General features: G+C 45.1%; 1 protein-coding gene across 1 annotated transcript in view; it reads left to right on the forward strand.

Moving 5' to 3' along the window:
• Positions 1–20791: 20791 nt before the first annotated feature.
• TAT (tyrosine aminotransferase) overlaps positions 20792–21304 on the forward strand; it is a 37787-nt gene continuing 37274 nt past the window's right edge. The window contains exon 1 of the mRNA XM_068102916.2: positions 20792–20916. The gene's annotated coding sequence lies outside the window, so the exon portion shown is untranslated. The remainder of the gene's footprint in view (positions 20917–21304) is intronic.

Below are 21304 nucleotides of genomic sequence, written 5' to 3' on the forward strand. Positions count from 1 at the left end.
GCCAAAAACCGCCTGTTAGTGAGATTCTTCACTGTCCCTTTGTATATTTTTGCAAGAGGACAAGCACACAGCCGTAAAACGCAACGTAAAGTTACGACCGGAGAGTATGGCAATGCGAGCGCTTGTCAAGAAATTGAAATAGGATATATGCATATACATGTACACATTTGAGATAGATATATATATTGTTGTGGATATGAGAATGTTTTTTTATTTTGTTGTTGTGGTAAAATGTTGTTGTAAAAGGTTGTTGTAAAATATCACCCCTCCTCCCTCCGTTTGTGGTTGTATAAAGGTCAAAGGGCGTTTCCGTAGTTAGTCCATAAAACATACATGCAGGACACGATATATCCTTTCTTTTGACAGTTATATCCTTATTATGTGTATTAGCGTAAGGCTGTGTCTTCCATTAATTGAAATACTCCATTGCACCAGTGAAAGAGAATAGATCCCCTTTCCTTCCCATCCCCAAAATCTCCATCCCATATTACATCCCCTCTCGTCACCGCTGAGCCCTCGATTGCCCATATTACCTCCGATCCAATTGCCGCCATTGACCACGAGGCAGGGTTGGGGGAAGGAAGGCGTTTCCCCACCTCGTCAGAGAGGGGAGGAGTGAACCAGCCCCGCTCGACCAACCATGAGCCAGGGGTTTGGCTACAGAGGGCGGAGGAAGAGCGGCCGGGGAGGTTCGCAAAGGTTGAGGGGCGGGGGCCTATATAACCCAAGGCAGGGGTGTGGCCAGGAGAGATGCGTTTTTACAGAGGAGAGCAGAAGACAGAAAGGCCTGGAGTTGGACTTTGAGTTGGTCTGAGTTGGTTGGGAGTCGGTCGTCAAGTGCAGAGTGGTGAAGAGTCAGTCAGTAGAGGTGGTGGTCAAGTGGTTGCGTTGGTTGCGGTGAGGAGTCGGTGGTAAAGAGTGAGGGACCAAGAAAGAAAGAGAAAGAGTCCTGAAGCACGAGAGGAAGTTGTTGGACTGGGTGGGACTAAGGAAGGAGAGAGAACCCGTCACACCAATCCCCCAAGCTCCGCGTTGGCTCCACCAAGCTCCGCGTTGGCTCCACCAAGCGTTCAACTCCACCAAGCTCCGCGTTGGCTCCACCAAGCTCCGCGTTGGCTCCACCAAGCGTTCAGCTCCACCAAGCTCCGCGTTGGCTCCACCAAGCTCCGCGTTGGCTCCACCAAGCGTTCAGCTCCACCAAGCTCCGCGTTGGCTCCACCAAGCGTTCAGCTCCACCAAGCTCCGCGTTGGCTCCACCAAGCGTTCAGCTCCACCAAGCTCCGCGTTGGCTCCACCAAGCGTTCAGCTCCACCAAGCTCCGCGTTGGCTCCACCAAGCGTTCAGCTCCACCAAGCTCCGCGTTGGCTCCACCAAGCGTTCAGCTCCACCAAGCTCCGCGTTGGCTCCACCAAGCGTTCACCTCCAGCCATCCACCTCCTGCAATTCCCCGCGTGAGTCCGTCTTTTGTTTGTTCTGTCCTGGGTTAATTAAGTCTGTATAAGCTAGTATTTTCCCTGTGTCACCTGCGTCTTATGTGTTGTAAATAAACCTTGATTGCTTTCTTTTTGCTTGTGTGTAAATAGCCAATAAATTCAGTCGTATTTCCAAACCTTTCTTTGCCTTCTTTTTCCTCTTTGCATTCGTCGCCTTTGTCTTTTCCCCATTGGGCAGCTACGGTGCGATACGGCCAAAGTTCGGGTGGAATCGGGTGAGTTTTGTTAGGTCGCGGTCTTACACCACCGCTCGGTCTATAACATCTAACCGCGATCTATAACAATTGGTGTCGAGGAGTGAGATCGGACCCGGAGCGCGTTTACGCGCTCGAAATTATAAAGCCGAAATTTGTTAGTTGTATAAAAATCCGAATTTTGAAATCGCGCCATGGCTGTTCAAGGCGACGGGATGCCGGTGGGAGAGATAGACGGGGTAGAATCGACCCAGGACTTAGGAAAAAAAATGGTGGAGGAGAGTAAAGAAGGTGTGGTTGAGGGTGTATCAGGTGCACAAAATGGCGTCCTCACGCACGTGGGTGAAGCGGCACCAAATTTTGCCGCGCCCGTGACCGTACCACTACCAGCGGGCTTTGATGTGGGGGACTTCATGGCGCAATTCACCGAGATGCTGAGAATAGAGGGGGAGAAATTGAGTAATAGAATTGACGCGATATTAATGAACGGAATGAGGGCCAATAATGAGGGAATGGCGAGGGACAGAGCCGCATACGAGGAAAGGGAGCAGAGGGACAGAGACCGCAAGTTGGGTGAAGGGGTCCCAGGGGTGCACGAGGAGGTAACGCGAGTCGAAAAGCGCTGGTTGAGCGAAGCGGAGGAAAGCGCGGGTACAATGACCGGGGTAGAAATCGCGACCCGGGGTTTGGAAAAGCCGGCGACCGATGAGGTAGAGGGAATTTTATTAAAGCCAACGGTCGTCGAGGTGAACAAAGAAATTATGGGTATAGTTGAAATTGGAGAGACCGGGGACTTAAAGTTAAAAGAGCAACAATCGGAGGAAGGAATGGAAATTGCTCAAAGTCTAAATGCACATCCTGATGCTGTACTCGCTAATCCAAATGGAAGTTTGCAGGTTTTGGTGCAGGGAGGAAGAAGAACCCCGAAGGTGAGACGTGCTGTATATGGTGCGGGTAGATTTTGCAGGAGGATGTTTAGCGACAAAAGAATTTTCGCGCGCTTGGGATCGAGGAAGCACCCGGGCGTTGGTGAAGGGTCCCGTGTGAGTGGAAATGGCACGCGTGTGAGGAAAAAGTGTGCGTCGGCGAGTGGGTGTGTTATAAAGTGTGGGAGTGAAACCGAGTGCGAGCGAGAATGCACGTCGTTGTGTACGGGGTGTGACACAGGGAGTGAGAGCAATGCGGAGTGCACGCCCATGGTGAGTGTTACGGAGGACGTAACGGAGGAGAGGTGTGGACCGAAGTGTGCGCAAGAGGTGTGGTGTGTAACAGAGAGAGCGTTGGTGGAATGTACGGACGGCGTTGGAACGCCAGGTTTTGTGAGGGTGAAAGGGGTAGCGTATGCTTGTAAGCATGCAAGTGAAGCATCGATGGTAACCGGTTTAGTGGTTAGAGCGACGGATAGCCGATGCGAGCACTCGGTGCGAGGGGTGCTTGGTTGGGTGCGAGGCCCGGCGTCGATCGAAGCTGCGTCGTTTCTCTTCGAAGCGTCGTTGCCGATTCGGGCTTGGCCCCGCCCCACACGGTCGAGTCCGGGCTTTGTCGGGCGAGGCGACCGGTCCGGTTCGAGGGCGAGTGGGAGGAAGCGGAACGGTGCCCCCTCGTGGGGACGGGGTTCCGACCGGGGGAGATGGAGCCATCGGGCCCGGGACCGCAAGGTGCCGCGCCGAGATGGTGCGTGGAATCTCGGTCCAACCAAACCACCTCCCTTGAACCGAAAGCCGGACGGATTCAACCTGCAGGCAACCAAACCACCCGAATTCATTGCTCGGCTTTACGAAGCCGAGTTTAATGATGTCATGACGCACCGAGGCTAGGATATAGCGGACTGTGATGATGGTGATCGTGATAGTAATAGTGTTTTGGGCCCAAAATTAGAGAAAAACAAAATTTGATGATTGGCAAAGGATTGGCAGTAATGATTGGCAGATGATGAGTAGTGATTGGCAAATTTTTGATTGGTTGGAATTTAGGTGTACAAAATTGATAGTGAGAGACCCCCGATGTGGTGGGATGGCAAATCCACCATCCCTCACAGACGTGGGGCAAAGGAGCTATAGTTTATGGGGTGTATGGCAGTGAAAACTAGCCCGGGTGGGTTAGGTTATATTGTAGGGATCTAGAAGAGATTGACATTAGGTAACGTTAAGGTTAGTTAGTGACTGATACCTGTAGTGGGGACGCAGGTAGATTAGTGTGGATGATAATGACGTGGGAGCGCAATAGTTTAAAGGGACGACTGGGAAGCGCAAGTTTCAGAAGGGAGTAGTTAGCTGAGATGATGCCGTGTGTGTGAGGATTGAACAGGTGAGAATTGGACAGGTGTGATTGCACAGGTGTGCAACTGAACAGGTGTGTGGAGCAGTGTATGAGGGAGTAGTGGTGATTGTGTGTTGTGTTGACCAACTGGTCCAGGAAGAGGAGGAGGGTGCAGGTGGCACCAGGTAGGATTGCACAGGTGTGCAACAACAGGTGTATGTGGTTGTATGGAATAAATGGTATGGAGTAGTGGAATGGATGGTAGTGGAGTGAGAATGGTGGAAATTGTGGAGTGGAGTGGATGGTGCAAAGGTGTGAATGGGGGAAGAGTGGACCCCCATCACGGATACCCGGGGCGGGTAGTGTAAGTGTTAGGTAGAGGGTACAGGTAAATTGTAGTTGGATATTGGCATCTGTGGTGCGGGTGACAGAATGGTATGTGGATGGGTGCGTTGGTGTTGTGGAAATGGCTGGGCGTGTAGCCTGTTAGTGTGTGTAGTTGGTTGGGCGCTCCACCACTGTGAGGATGTCGGCCAGGTGAGGCCGCAGGTGGGCTCTGGGAGCCGGTAGTAGTTGTTGTGGATGGGGCCCGAGGATCCGGAGGACGGACCCGGGTAGCCCAGTGCCAGAGGGCACCGAGTGGGGTGACAGAGCCAGGAGGGGCCTGCCCCAGTTAGATAGGTTAGGGTGAGGAGCTAGGTAAGCTCGGGTGGCAACTGCAGTGGTGGAGGTGTGCAGGTGGGTAGACCCACTGGGAGAGGTACACGTCGCAGCCCAGAAATTGTGCTAGAGCACCGGGAGATGAATCGGGGGAGTGAGACCCCAAATTGAGAAGCACCACAGTTTGGCCAATGGGAATTGGTTTTTAGAACCCATAGTGTAAGAGGGCCAATGGTTTGGCCGGAGAAAGAACCCGGGTAGTGTAAAGTGTGTTAAAATCATTTAGAGGATAGTTAGGATGAAGGATCTCCTCGCACCATCTGCATCCACTCACCTGAGGTGACAGGTACTCCACACCATGCCATGTTTAATTATTTTTACTGTGCAAATGTTTGGAATGTGAGACGCATCATGACGTGGGTGTGACATTGTGCGTAATTCCATCTCTTCCTCCTTATGAGGATTGATGATGAATTGATGATGGCAAATTTTTGAAGTAGAGGGATTGTGGTGACGAATTTGGTATAGGGGAAATATGGGGAAGACGTGACAGTAGTGACGAATTGGTAATGTGTAGATTTTGTACATATGGCGTAAGGGCAAGGGTAGGCTAGGTGACAGGGGGGTGACGTACGGTAGGGACGAGCTTTCTCACTTCGCCCTCCGTACGCATTTTGCCTTGCATTGCCTTTTTGACGTGTACCCTTGAGACCTTACCCCTCGCTCATCTGTCTTGTCCCCCCTTTTTGTCTCCCACATGAGGACCTGAGCGCCGTTGGGCGCCGAGGGGAGCGTGCGTGGGTCGGCCATTGTGCGCCCGAAATTCCCAGAACCAGCTGTCTGCATCGATGCACCACGTTATGGACCACATGTCAGTGGCCGAGCACCACTTATGGACCCCATGGGTTGGGGCAAGGCCCCTCTGCTGGAACCGGCCATGAGGGCCCGAAATCTTGCTGGCGGACCTTGGCCACAGGGCACCGATGCCCCACAGGTGAACCACACTAGTCGGCCCTGTGGGCCATAAATAAAATCAAATAAAAAAAGGACACATTGGGCACACTTTATTGAAAATAGGCCGCCAGTAAGCAAAGCAAAAGAATGACAACATCTGGAAGAACAAATAATAACCAGCAGAGGGAGCCGAAGAGCAAGAGATCACCTGCAGGGTTTGGGTTTGTTGGATTTATTTTATTGATGAACAGTGGTGACTGCACTGATTGGTGCTTGAGGGTGTGTTGGTGCGTTATAGGTGCTTTCATGGTGCATTGATGCAGAGCAGACTGTCCTCCCCCCAGAAAGAACAATTACAGGTCCTGGGTTAGTTTTGTAAATAAAAATAGCGTCAATTGTAAATAATGCTTCCCACCGTCAGTGTGTAGTTTGAAGACCATTCCGCAATTCGGTTAACTGTGGGCGTAAGTCTGTTAGGCAGGGTGCAATGGAGCAGCGGGACACATTTATTTATGTTTTAAAACTGTCGCACTCAGGGTCAGGCTAAAAGTAGAGGGAACTACACCTACATGCCACACTAAGGTAAAAGTAATAGGCCCGGGACGTGCCTAAGGGGAGGAGGGTGCAGTGTTGTGGATATGAGAATTTTTTTATTTTGTTGTTGTGGTAAAATGTTGTTGTAAAAGGTTGTTGTAAAATATCACCCCTCCTCCCTCCGTTTGTGGTTGTATAAAGGTCAAAGGGCGTTTCCGTAGTTAGTCCATAAAACATACATGCAGGACACGATATATCCTTTCTTTTGACAGTTATATCCTTATTATGTGTATTAGCGTAAGGCTGTGTCTTCCATTAATTGAAATACTCCATTGCACCAGTGAAAGAGAATAGATCCCCTTTCCTTCCCATCCCCAAAATCTCCATCCCATATTACATCCCCTCTCGTCACCGCTGAGCCCTCGATTGCCCATATTACCTCCGATCCAATTGCCGCCATTGACCACGAGGCAGGGTTGGGGGAAGGAAGGCGTTTCCCCACCTCGTCAGAGAGGGGAGGAGTGAACCAGCCCCGCTCGACCAACCATGAGCCAGGGGTTTGGCTACAGAGGGCGGAGGAAGAGCGGCCGGGGAGGTTCGCAAAGGTTGAGGGGCGGGGGCCTATATAACCCAAGGCAGGGGTGTGGCCAGGAGAGATGCGTTTTTACAGAGGAGAGCAGAAGACAGAAAGGCCTGGAGTTGGACTTTGAGTTGGTCTGAGTTGGTTGGGAGTCGGTCGTCAAGTGCAGAGTGGTGAAGAGTCAGTCAGTAGAGGTGGTGGTCAAGTGGTTGCGTTGGTTGCGGTGAGGAGTCGGTGGTAAAGAGTGAGGGACCAAGAAAGAAAGAGAAAGAGTCCTGAAGCACGAGAGGAAGTTGTTGGACTGGGTGGGACTAAGGAAGGAGAGAGAACCCGTCACACCAATCCCCCAAGCTCCGCGTTGGCTCCACCAAGCTCCGCGTTGGCTCCACCAAGCGTTCAACTCCACCAAGCTCCGCGTTGGCTCCACCAAGCTCCGCGTTGGCTCCACCAAGCGTTCAGCTCCACCAAGCTCCGCGTTGGCTCCACCAAGCTCCGCGTTGGCTCCACCAAGCGTTCAGCTCCACCAAGCTCCGCGTTGGCTCCACCAAGCGTTCAGCTCCACCAAGCTCCGCGTTGGCTCCACCAAGCGTTCAGCTCCACCAAGCTCCGCGTTGGCTCCACCAAGCGTTCAGCTCCACCAAGCTCCGCGTTGGCTCCACCAAGCGTTCAGCTCCACCAAGCTCCGCGTTGGCTCCACCAAGCGTTCAGCTCCACCAAGCTCCGCGTTGGCTCCACCAAGCGTTCACCTCCAGCCATCCACCTCCTGCAATTCCCCGCGTGAGTCCGTCTTTTGTTTGTTCTGTCCTGGGTTAATTAAGTCTGTATAAGCTAGTATTTTCCCTGTGTCACCTGCGTCTTATGTGTTGTAAATAAACCTTGATTGCTTTCTTTTTGCTTGTGTGTAAATAGCCAATAAATTCAGTCGTATTTCCAAACCTTTCTTTGCCTTCTTTTTCCTCTTTGCATTCGTCGCCTTTGTCTTTTCCCCATTGGGCAGCTACGGTGCGATACGGCCAAAGTTCGGGTGGAATCGGGTGAGTTTTGTTAGGTCGCGGTCTTACACCACCGCTCGGTCTATAACATCTAACCGCGATCTATAACAATATATATATATATATATATATATATATATATATATATATATTAATCTAAATATATCACCAAGGTTATAATGTTTAATGGCGGATTTCTTCAAGAATAACAAATAAACAATGTACCTCTGAGTCTGTTTACTTTTTTTATTGCTGATTATGGTGCGAGTCAAGTTATAATAACATTTGTGAACCCAAGCTAATGAATAAAATAATAGACATTGTACTTTCGTAGCATTATGGGAATATTGTATGTTACGTTTCCAGATAATAGATGAAAACTAGTATACAAGCTCCATTTTATCAAATTACAATTTCATGCCAAGAGAAATAAAATTTATCAGTATGCTGTATGCAGCTGACAATAAATCGTGTGCCGCGACAGGCAAACAATTCATGTGAATAAATGACGCCGCTTGCAGATTTTATTATTCCAATAACAAACACGTCACTTTAACTTGAATTAGTTGTTCCTCATTAAATCTGCGACCAAACAGTACTAACATCGATTCCCTCGTCACAGAACTACAGGATTGCCACAGCTGACATACATCTCGCAGTGCCAGTGCGCGAAGTTAGGTATGCAACATGACGCCAGTATTTCAGTTGGCCAGACTCTCAATATACACGGCACTGGTCCGCGTCAGAGATAATTATATTGGTTCCGCCCATTTTGGCTTTATCCTCTTGGTAAGCCTTGACGTAACGCACTGCGTCATAATTCTGTTTCTGGGTCCAAACACGAAAATGGAGCCTGTGACACTTTTCACTCTGACCAACTTCTTTTCTAATATGGATAATGGTATAAAGGTAGTATGAAGGCAGTATGTAGTAAGTATGTAGATAGTAAGTATGTAGATAGTAAGTATGTAGATAGTAAGTATGTATACTTTATTTTGTGTACGAACGTGTAGAGCATACCTCAAATACCCTAGAACAAGTGATAACTCAATTTCGACAAAAATGACAGTTGCTTCCTTGTGTCAAAGTAGGGCAGTATACATGTGCAGGCATATCGGGAGACTACTATTGCTCGGGTCCTCTGATAGTACTTCTTGGTTGTCCCAGCTAGGGTGCTGTGCTTGGGTGCGTCTGCTCAAGAAGTGTATTTCCGAGTTTTTGTACTCCAGTGAATTCCTGGCTGTCCAGTGGGTGTGCGCATGTAACCGGCTGACGAAGGTAGGCTTGCATTGAGTATGCGACGCCATTTTGTTCTTTTTATGTATAAATGAAATACGGATGCTGTTGTTGTTAACATAAATGGTAACTGCATTATGTGTTCACTGTTTAGGCAGAGGTACAGTGGAGTGTTTCCACCGTGTTCTGGGTAACCCCTGATCTCTTGTGAAAAGGGTATGTGATTTTGTTTTATATCGAGTAAAAGTAGTATTGTGCTCTCCTACCAAACTTTCAAATAAATTCTATTAATTTGAAATCTCTGTTGTCCAGTTAATTGAATACACTTACCTTTGGGGAATTGCCTTCAAATTGCTTATTTAGGGTCTCCCACCCCATATTTGGGAGTGGTGTAGTCTGTAAACAAACTACCAGGAGCCCTGGACTCCCCTGGGTACCACATATATATTAAAATAATATGAAATAAAAGTTGAATAATAATTAATTATTTTTTGTTTATTATTATTTATGTAATTTTCAGTAAGTTTAAGTTTTTTTATTTATTATTCTTTGGTGTTATTTTTAATGTCCACAAACGGCCATTGCTTGCAGACTGTATTCCATCATCTTAACGTCCACCAGACGGATGGCACACACATTGCACCTTCGCCATATGCATGTGAAACCAAAGGGTGATGTTTATAGCTGAATTGAGATTCGAACCCAAGCTGTAAGGCGAGTGCCCAGAACTCTAAGCAATCCTGCCAGCAGCACAGGTGTCACTATACCTGACTGTAAACCATCAAAGTCCGGAAAGATTGGTCCATTGACCATCACAAAGCCAACAACAATCTCGTACATCAACCACTATTTTTCTTTTGAACACGAGTGCTTGTTGTTGATGATGGTCGGTTTATTAGACCCCTTTGGACTTAGTCCAAAACGGGGGCTTATGAATTGGGTCTCGTTTGTCCGTCCGTTCGTGTGTGCATGCATGTGTTCGTCCGCAACTATTTCCCGGACATGCATTTACCGATATTATTCAAACTTTGCACACAGATAATGAATAATGGCTTGCATATGCACGCCATTTATTTTCGAGATCAGATCCAAGATGGCTGACTAGCAGCCATTTTGTTATTTAAACGTGTCCCCAACCATTTCTCAGACATGTATGGACCGATTTTGTTCAAACTTGGGACAAAGACAATACATGAGAGTATACATATGCAGAAGATTATGTTTTGTAATCGGACCAAAGATGGCCGACTGATGGCCTTTACCTCTGAAGAGCAAATGTACTAAAACCATGGGCCTATGACATTTTATGTCTTTTTCTTCTTGTTTTTGTTATATCAAAACCATTCCCACTAATAAAAAAAAACCAAAAAAAAAAACCACCTTTAGAGGCCATTTTTCCCCGCAAGCGGGGGTTGGCCTTTTTCGGGAACTGTGGTTGTTGTTGTTTTTCGGTCCCCTTTTTGAAGCAATGTTTTACGGCCGGATGCCCTTCCTGACACCAACCCTTTTTGCCGCCTTTAACGACAAGCAGGGAATTACCAGTGAACTGGTACTCAATTTGCCGACCTCGGAAGGATGACAGGCTGAGTCAACCCCCCTGGCGTTAATTCAGCGATCGACCAGGATTCGAACCCAGGATCCTAGGATCCTAAGCCGGCACCCTAGCCGCTAGCCCAACACCAGGGTTATCATTCCCACTGATGGCACAAAATCCAAACAGGATGGTTAACCACAGTGCTCAGCCAGAGAATGCTCCAATACAACACCAGTGATGTTACTTGTTATATATAATCACTTCAATAGACATGTATGAGTTGAAAAAAAAAATCAATCCATCAAATGTCTATTTCTAAAGCTTTCAGTTTCAGTCAAAGGTACATTTTAATTAGGCATTTTGTAATAATTGCGCAAAAACGGTGTCGTCTGCCAGACACAAACCCCCAATCACAATAACAACTGTGCATGAATCAATACTATTGACTTCTCCAGTGTCTGTAAAACGTATTATGTCACAGCGATAAATCAGTCTTTGTCACATCTGCACTGAAGCATTAGGCACAAAAGTGAAAGACTTGAAAAACAGAAAAAGCTTGTTGGGTGGATGGGAAAGGAAGGATTTATTTCCTATTTTTTTCAGCCCCAAACCAAGATCAGATTAGGGCCCTCTTTACTGTTTTAACTCCGAATCACAAACAGTTAAATTTAACATCAAACCAGCCATCAATAATATTGAGTGTTGATAGCCTTTGATCTTATTCCCAAAGTAATTATCACAGTCCATCTTTGGCATGAGCAATCAATATCAATTTAAATCCACCCTCGTCTATAACCGCTTCTTTTGAGCACAGGTTGCCATGTTCTCCAAATATAATGGTGTCAAAATGCTGTTTCATAATCCTGATGGCCTGATTGCTTTTCTCAAATCGTGGATGTATGATGTGCAGGATGTGCAGACACATTATATAGTTCTGGCTCTGCACGTTATGATCGCAATGGCATGTTCCCTGTTCAGACACAATTTGCAGGAAGAAACAGAACATTGGTTGCTCATAATCCTGCTGACAATCTCCATTTGATTTCAGCGAATTCTACCAAATGTACTAGGAATTTTTTTTATCCCTTACCAGAGGATATGCATTTGTAGGAGGATAAATTATATATAAAGAGAGGCAGGAATTTTTTGAGGGTTCATCTGAAATATTGTGCACAGCACATCTGAGGAATGACATAGATAGAGAGGGTTCAGCAGAGAGCAACTAAATTGATTCCAAGGCTAGCGAGACTAAGCTACGAAGAGCATCAAAAGGAGACCAGACTTCATACATCAGAAAAAGGAGATTACGAGAGCATCAGATAAAGACGTTGAATATGATGAACAGCACAGAAGAAATAAGTGCACAAGAGTTTATCAGCAGATTAGACAGTAACAGGGGCTACATATTTATAGAATGTGTCCATAAAGTCCTTGTGCAACCTTGAACTTTTATAAATTTTGATGTGTAGAAAATACAAACAATAATGGCGCTCGGTAGAGCGAATACCTCTGTCAGGCTGAACAGTTTGTTTTGTATCCCACTGATATCCCACTGATCTGTATCTGAACCTCAACCAAAATCTCATCGGCTTGTTCTTGTCATCTAACCAATTCATCCAACAAGTTTTGTCATAACCTATCCAAAACTTTTTAAAATAACATGTTATATATCACTTTTGGCCCGATCTCTCAATGGTGAAGAATCACTTAAAAATTAACTAATTCTCATATCCGAATCAATCCGAATGGTCCGAATGGTTGACTCCTCTCTGAATGGAACTGACATCCGAATGGAACTAATTCTCATATCCGAATCAATCCGAATGGTCTGAATCCGAATCAATCCGAAATCCGAATGGTTGCCTTGCCGTCCCATCGTGAGCGCTGGTCAGGGTGTACTTCAAGCTAAGCTTAAGTGTTAAGTGTTAAGTTCCTCCTTGCCCTCGCAAGGGAAAGGCTAGGGTCAAGCTCTTCCAAATTTCCAAACACTAGAAATCGGACGTCTCAAATTAATTAATTAATTTGTTAATACATCTCAGTCGCCCGCGACCTCTCTAGCGCGGGTGTCGAACCAGTTCATTTCCGGTGCGGCCGGGCCGAGTATCGACCTGGCCGTGGCCGAAGCCGTTGATTCTGCCGTAGCACGCTAACGCGTAGGCTTGCGAGTCCCTGGTCCGCCGGGGCTCCGCGGGTGTCCTACCGTGCCTGGTGCCGCTATTCTCTCAAACTTCCGGGAGTAGGTGCCGGTGCCTGGGGACGGATTTCGCTGTCTAAACATGGTAGCGCTAGGCCAGTGGGACCGCCGGGACCCACGTGCACTCACAAGTTGTTCTGCGCGTGGGCGGCAGTATCAGACCGGGGCGCCCAAACGCTCCCCGGCTAAAGTTCATCCTGAAAGCGCCCACATTGTGCGGACAAACCCCACCAAGTCGAGGGCCACGTGGTCAGGAGAACCTCGTCCCTTCTGGTCACACTGTGCCTATCGGCCGGCCTCGAAGACCGAAATTGTGTCGGTTACCGATCCTTCGGGTTTGGAACTATGCCACCCTAAAATTCAGATCTTCACCAAAATCGAATCGATTAGTCCTTGTCACACACAAGAAAAACGCCAATTGCTGGGCCACTTTGATCGCCTGAGCTGTCCATATTAGACTACATTTTACAAGTCCAAGTAAAACTGTTCTTTACTCATCAAAACCACATTATTTGGATGAACTTTGGGCTCCCACCACAAATGAAATTCATGAAATTTTGCCTCCTTATCCTCCCAAACCCCAGTGGGAGGCCGTGGCCACATAGCCAATGTTACCCCCACATAAAGTTGTATTTGTACCCCGAGTTTGGAGGTTGTAACTTAAAATATGTGCCGTGCATAAGGAACGAAGGCAGACAGACAGCCACAGAGAGACAATGGCGTTTATATATAGGCTACTAGTACATCCGTTCCCCACAGGAGCAGCAGGATGGGTCATTTCTCTCTGGGGTATGTAGATTAGAGTAGATCTAGGATCGTGCCTCAAGAACATCATGGGTGTGTTCATTTACCAAGTTTCTTGTGAAGAGCTCCCCTAGTGCTTTAAGCATTCCAGCAAGCACTCCATTAAAAACAGTTGATGATGAACGGCTGGCTTGGCAAGTGCTAGCTAGCTGCTCGGTAACTAAACACCACGGCTTTCCTCCCTTATCAGTTTAGTGTTAAACAACAGGAGCAACTGTTTCAAAATGTAATCAAACGTGTTTATGGTTTATAATATTTCTACTTCCGGTAGGGAGTGCTCCCATAAAAACGACACGATAAGCTATTTATACACAACACAGCGTTTGTTCAAGGAGGAAAAAGCCTTGGGGATACGGGATATTATTACCTCCGCTACCGAAGGTAGATGGTGGTTATGTTTTCACCCATGTCTGTCTGTCTGCTTCTCTGTCTGTGAACAAGATATCTCAAAAAGTTGTGGACGGATTTCAATGAAACTTGGTGGAGAAGTTGGGTGTGTGACAAGGACTAATATATTCGATTTTGGTGAAGATATGAATATGGATTCGGATATGAATTATTTAATTTAAAGCGATTTTTCACTATTGAGAGATCGGGCCAAAAGTGATATATAACACGATATTTAAAAACGTTATAGACGAGTTATGACTAAACTTGGTGGATGAGTTAGTTCGGTGAGAAGAACAAGCCGATTAGATTTTGGTTCAGGTTGGAATCCAGATCCGGCCTATCAGTGGGATACAAAACGTAAGCGGTTCAGCCTGGCGGAGGTATGCGCTCTACCGAGTGCTGTTCTAGTTAGTATTCATATTGTTTTGTAATAATATTAATACTGTATTATGCTATTATAATAGCATAATACAGTATTAATATTATTACAAAACAAATTACAAATGATAATTATCATTGATGTTGTTATTACAAGGGTCCTTGGAAAAATGCCACAATAAAGCTATCTTAACACGGATATACACCTCAACATGCAACCCCATTGGTGGGGAAACCCCCTTAGGGGAGGGGGAAAATTAATTTGCTACAACCTTCATTGTGTGACCCTTAGTCCTGTCAGGTTTGGTTGAGATTGGATAAGTAACGACCGAATGTCTCGGCGTCAAAAATCATCAGACAGACAAACGCATACAGACAGACAGCAAATTGCATATTTTAGTATGATGATAGATAAGTTGAATTGTTACTAATATTGGATTCGGTTTCCGATGCGGGATTGGATGGAGGTTAATCGTCAATAATGAATGAGTGAAGGGTGAACGAACAGATGGGAATAAACCGGTCACGGAGTTGAATAGAGGGATTGAAAGTGAAGGAGGGGTTTGTGAATCGATGGGCTGAAAGCACGAACCACATGTAGATTGAGAGAATGGTTGCTGGAATGGACCGATTGGATTGAAGGAAAGTTTGCTGGAATGGACCGAGGTGGATCAAAGGAAAGATTGTTGGAACGGACTGAGGTGGATTGAAGGAAAGAGATTGTTGGAGCGAACTGAGGTGGATTGAAGGAAAGATTGTTGGAATGAACCAAATGGGGATTGATGGAACGAACCAAATGGGGATTGAAAGAAAGAGATGCAGTAATTGGAAATGGGAAGACACCCCACTAGGAATACATAGATTAAACTGACCACAAGGCATGTTCCCATTGCACGAATCCGTAGACATGGGCAAAGGCCTACATAGACTAAAAAATAACTATCTTGGGATTCCTATAGCATCCTGTAGATGAGCTCCCACCTCCCTCTGAACCCCCCAAACCCCACTCCCACTCGCATTCTCTCCCCCGGGATACATTTTCCAAATCCCAAAAATAACTTTGCAGAAATATTTAGAAAAACATTTTTATGGGGAAAAAAAATTCAACAAAAAATTCAAAGCACTTTTCTTACAGACTATGTTTTTGGTTCTGTTGAATTAATTTGCTGCTACTGCAAACCAAATATTTTGAGGATGGCGAATGCAATAAGCAACAACAACATATAGTTGGCCATGTGTAATAACTGAATTACGCAGGTACACTGCAACTCTTTGTAAGGTTTGATATTGACCATTATTATATTTTTGTATTTGGAACTGACGTCGTTGCCAAACAAATGGGAAGCACTCATCAGTGGGCTGCATCGCAATGCCAGGAATTAGCATCGTTTTGAGTGATCCTGAAAATATTGCCTGCAGTAGTCATTCAATGATGATGACGAGAGACCTTTCTGTATTTTCACAATATTCTACCTTGACAAATCGAGCAAAAACCGAAATTATGTAAAAAAAAAAAAGTCAGGAGACGACGATGGTTCACGAGCGAGCGGTATTCAATGACAAAGGTCAAAACCGACATTGAAAATATATAAATAGGAATGTATAATCAGTTATGAGGTTAGTTAGCTCCACAATTCCGACAACTTTAAAAATTTGACCGTTGTGACCTTCAAAGGTCAAAGGTCGAAGGTTCTGAAATTTGTTGGAAAACTTGTATTTAATGATGTATGTGATAATATAAAAACATGTACTACATTTCACCCTATCAGGAAGCGAACAATGTAATAAAACAATCAAAAATCGACTTTTCTAAATTTCGTGACCTTGTGACCTTGATCCTAGGGCGAAAATGAAAAATCGAGCTCCGTGGGGCTAGACACATGACATTGGCCTAACCAAATATCGAAACCCCTTTCAGATTCCACCAAACCCCTCAGAGAAGATGTAGCTTGAACTCGATTACCCCCGAAAAAGACATCTTTTTCGGACATGGCTCCACCCACAATGGGCGCAATACGCCCACTCTAGGCAGGACACAACTAGATCATGATATCAACCTCCCACCCAAGTTTCATCAAGATCGGATGATATCATCGGGTAGTTATGCTGCAGACAGACACACAGACACACACCCATGATGAATATAGTGGTCACTCTGTTTGATAACTCGTGAACCAAAAACCTTCATTACCGCCGCCACCAAAGGTGGATGGAGGTTATCTTTTCACCCCTGTCTGTTTGTCACATATGTAGCGTATGTGACAAGGACAAAATGATTAGATTTTGGTGAAGATTCGGATCCGGATCCAGCTTGTAGAATTTTTTAAAGTGATTATTCACCATTGAGTGATATGGCCAACCAGGTGGAGGTATGCTCTCTACTGAGTGCCATTCTAGTTTATCATATAAATTGCTCATTCCTTAATTTGGGTGGTGTATTGGGCAGACTGCTGGCTTGATCGCTCTTGAAAATAACAAATAACCTGGCTTATGTACATGAAGCAAAAACATGCCCACAGTTTATGTGCATATATGATACATAGTGGTAAAATAGCTCGGATACTTCAAATTGTCATTATGAGATTTCGAAAGGCTTACCAGAAAACCATGGCCTGGTATCTGATGGGGTTTGTAGCATTGGGATTATCATGTACGTACTACTTGTGAATGGTTTGCAGCTGTAGAGGAACTCTGGTAGCGTTTGGAACAGCAAAGGTTTATGGTTTTTGGTTTTGGTTTTGGTTAGGGTTCGTGTTATGGTTATGGTTATTGTTGTGGTTATGGTTAGGTTTAGTTGTTCGAGTTAGATTAGTTTTTAGGGGGTAGGGTTAGGTTATGGTTAGTGGTTAGGGTTGTTGTTTTTTTGTTTTTTTGGCAAATGTGTGAGGGTTAAGGTTAGGGTTAGCTTTCATGCTTTCCATGTGTAGCTTTCATAATGGTTTTATGCAGCTTTCTTCGGCTGGAAGAACATGGGAAGAGTAAATTTATACATGCACACACATACATATGCACACATGGAGGTGAATACTTTGAAATCTCGGAGGGCTGCGTTCTCCTTCCTGAAACCCGCATATGGAGATAACAACCAACAACAAACACATAATCGTTTAAAAACACTTAGAGTGGAGGCAGATCCTGAATTCCTTTTTAGCCGCGTCGCAGACGCTGGTCATAGAGTGCCCTCTGCTGTTGTTGTTGTTCTTCTTGTTCTTCTTCTTGTTCTTCTTCTTCTTGTTCTTGCAGAGAAGACAAAACCTCAAAGCTCCACCCATTCTGGGAGAGGCTTCATATAAACAAATATCCACCATTTTATTAACTCGCATAGCTTTGAGGCCTGTTTTGTAGGCCCGTGGTGTCTTCCTCTCTCACACAGTTTTATTTCAAATCAAATTCGATATATCATTTCATTTTTCACAGTCGCTAACATAGTTTTAGACTCGGTTGAAAAAAAACGGGAAGAAAATCTGATGAAAGTTGCCCTTTATAGAACGAAATGAATTCTCAAAGGCCTGTAACTTCAAGTCCATTGAGATTTTTTTTTTTTTAATCGCGGCATGGTCAGTCATACACCGCCCGAAATAACAGACGGGAAAATGCCGAGAAATATTAAAAATTCGTCCATTTGATGACAATCGTCACGATGAAATATTTAATTTATACGTCGTCACAATAATGTGGAGAGAGGAGCATAGCTTCGTTCACGTGTCGCCACACACGGGAAATTGCCGAGATTTTTTTTTTTTTAATCGCGGCATGGTCAGTCATACACCGCCTGAAATAACAGATGGGAAAATGCCGAGATATATAAAAAATTCGTCGCCACACACGGGAAATTGCCGAGATATATTTTCACTTTGCACAAAAATAACATCAAGTAATCGAATCAATAGGAATGTCCTGTGCCTATAACATCGACGTTATAGGCACAGCTGCATCTAGGCATTGTGTAACATCGACGCGGCTTTTGTTTTAATTAAAACTTTTTGTACTTGTTAATTTATGGCTTCAAATCGATTCAAATGACCTGAACAAAACTATCGAATTAAGGCTGAATTTTCGTATTTTCTGTGAAAAGGATACAAACAATAATGAGTACCAACCAACCCCTTGAAACTGTCTGTCCCCAACCCCACTCCAACCTTTCCTCTCTCAATCCACCTTGGCAAAGAGTGGAGTATGTGGCCTATACATTTCGATAATTTGGATGGTAGCGCCCTCCAGTGTCAAACTCAACAGGCAAGCACAGACGTATTTGAAGGAGTGAGAAAGCTGCACACCTTTTGTGCATTCCTGTAAAACTCCTAATCGAAGGTTTGAAATCAGAATACTGAGTTACGTTCTTTGTGAACACCCCTCGCTGCTTCTTCGAACTGCCCTGGATCTCCTAACTTTGTTTGCCCAGAGGCATAAAAATATGTCCAAAAGTGCACCAATGGATTAATATAAATCTTATATCCCTTATTCAGCAAGAAATGTGGCACCACATAAAAGCGGAGCAGTTTCTCTGTGAAAGTCTTTCTGGCATTGTCCATCAAAAGTGCCTATAAAATGAGCATTGTCAAGCATTCTGATTGCTTCATATTACATACATGTGTGTTTATTGCTTTCAGAAAACCCATGGAGGAAAGAAGTGATGGAGAGTAGATATACAATGAGACAGCGAATTAACGAACAGGAAACGAGGAGAATGATTAGGGAAGGAAACACATTTAAGTGATAGTAAGAGGGTTTGGAAAGGTCCGGTTAATCCGAAGTATAATAAGCATTGTAGTAGACCTACAATTCAAAAGTAAATCACACTATATTTCAATACTAAACTTTCAACACTCATATTTGTGGTAACCTTTTGAATCATTCGGTGGCGTAATGGTTGGAGCGTCCGCCCAGAGTCTCAGAGGTCTGTGGTCCAAGCCCCAGCCGAGTCGTACCAAAGACTTTTTAAATGGTACGTGCTGCTTCCTTGCTTAACGTTCAACATTTGAAAGGATAGAGCATGGACAATCTCCATTGGTTGGCGTCCATGGCGAGGAGGAAATGCCCCGATGAGAGCAGTGAGAAAAGCGCCACCAAAATACCCCAAAGATCCTTGAAGACCCAAATGACTGAAAAGACCCAAAAGACCCTGAAGTCCAAAAACCGAAAAGACCCGGAAGAACCACAAGACCCCAAGCAGAGATATCACTTCCCCCAAGGTGTGTGTGTGTGTGTGTGTGTGTGTGTGTGTGTGTGTGTGTGTGTGTGTGTGTGTGTGTGTGTGTGTGTGTCGTAAGTGACAGCTCCACTCGGCAGAGATGTCAACAACTCATATTGAGCCAATTCTCAAGTCGCCATAATGCTCCTTCAACTTGTGTAACGTCCCATATCTACCACACATTGTGGGTTTGTGTGTGTCGGTCCCCCTTCATAAGGATAGGTTTCAAAGGTTTTGCGTAGTGCTTTAGAAAGGATTTGAGTGGTATTTTAATGGGCAACTTTGAACACGACTGTGTGTCGACTGTTAAAAGACTCCGACAACCCAAAGTACCCAGAAGGCCCCAAGGACCCAGCAGAAGTCCAAAATGATCCTGAGGATCTAAAAGATCCAAGCAACCCTGAGGACCAAAACGACCAAGAAGTCCAAAAGGACTCTGAAGACCGTGAAGACCCAAAATACCCCACTGACCCAAAATACCTGGAATACCAAAAGACCCCCAAAAAACCCCAATACCCAAAACTTCCCAAAGCCCCCTAAAGTCCCCGAATACACAAACGACCAAAAATAACCTGAAGACCCAAACGACCCTTAAAAACCCCGAGGACCCAAACGACAACGAAGACTGAAAAGACCCTTAAAGACTCTGAAGACCCAAAATATTGCAAAGACACCAAAGTCCCAAATACCCTTAAAAACCGCTAAGAGCCAAAAGACAAATACCCCGAAGACCCAATGGACCACAAAGATCCTTGAAGACCCCAAAGACCTAAAATACCCCAAAGATCCTTAAAGACACTGAAGACCCAAATTACTGAGAAGACCCAGAAGACCCCAATATCCAAAAGATGCCGAAGTCCAAAAGCACCCAAAAACTGAAAAGACCCGGAAGAACCACAAGACCCCGAGGACCTAAAAGATCCTAAAGACAATTAAAGACCATGAAGACCATAAAGACCCCGAACACCCAAAAGACACCAGAGACTCAAAAGACACCGTAGACGCTAAAAGACCCTGAGGACACAAACAATTAAAAAGACTGGCCCGGCCAGTCAGTTCTTGAAAGACTTAAGCCAATAACTTTTCCCAACCGACACAACAGGAAGGCAGGAAAATCGTTGTAGTAGCGTTAGATAATTATAGTAGGCCTACGTTGTAGCTTTAAAAATCGTTATAGTAGTGGTAGTAGCGTTACATAATCAAAGGGGGGAGTTGGCAAAGATAGAAGGTTATTGACCTGTCATTATCTTCATCAAGAGGGCACAAATCCATCTCGCTGAAAAAAACATCTCCATCAAACAGAGGTCAAAACACGCCCCTTGGTTGCATCGATATACCATACCCCCTTAAGTAAATAAGGATTTCTGAAAAACATGATGAAATAGCATGAAGCATAAAGAGGGCGTGATGCAGGAACAGTGAAACACTATTTGAAGTAGAGCAAGCAGCGAGTCAGTCACATCACTCGAAAGGAGTCAACAACGACAAGTGTCATCAAGAACCTCACAGACCTCACGGCAAAGGTAAGCTCGATCTCTGTCATAGTTTATCTGTGTTCTATTTTTATTATCCATATTTTTCCAACGTGCGAGACAATAACCAAAAATGGTCTCAAGATGGAGAAAAATATATCGTTAGTACGTCTATCATGATTATTCGATAAATTTTCCAATAACAAAGAAAAAAAACCCCAATGCGGTATCCTGAGATATCATAGAAATATGATGAAAATATCATCATGTCTCACAAGAAACTAGAAGGGCAGAGCTCATACCTCCACCAGGTGAACAGTTTATGTTTTGTATCCATTGATAGGCCGGATGTGGATTCTGACCTGAGCCAAAAATCTAAGCTGCTTGTTCTTGTCACCAAACCAACACATCCACCAAGTTTTGTCATAATCCGTCCATA

This window comes from Myxine glutinosa, chromosome 6, assembly GCF_964187855.1.
Source record: "Myxine glutinosa chromosome 6, kmMyxGlut1.1, whole genome shotgun sequence".
NCBI classification, from domain to species: domain Eukaryota; kingdom Metazoa; phylum Chordata; class Myxini; order Myxiniformes; family Myxinidae; genus Myxine; species Myxine glutinosa.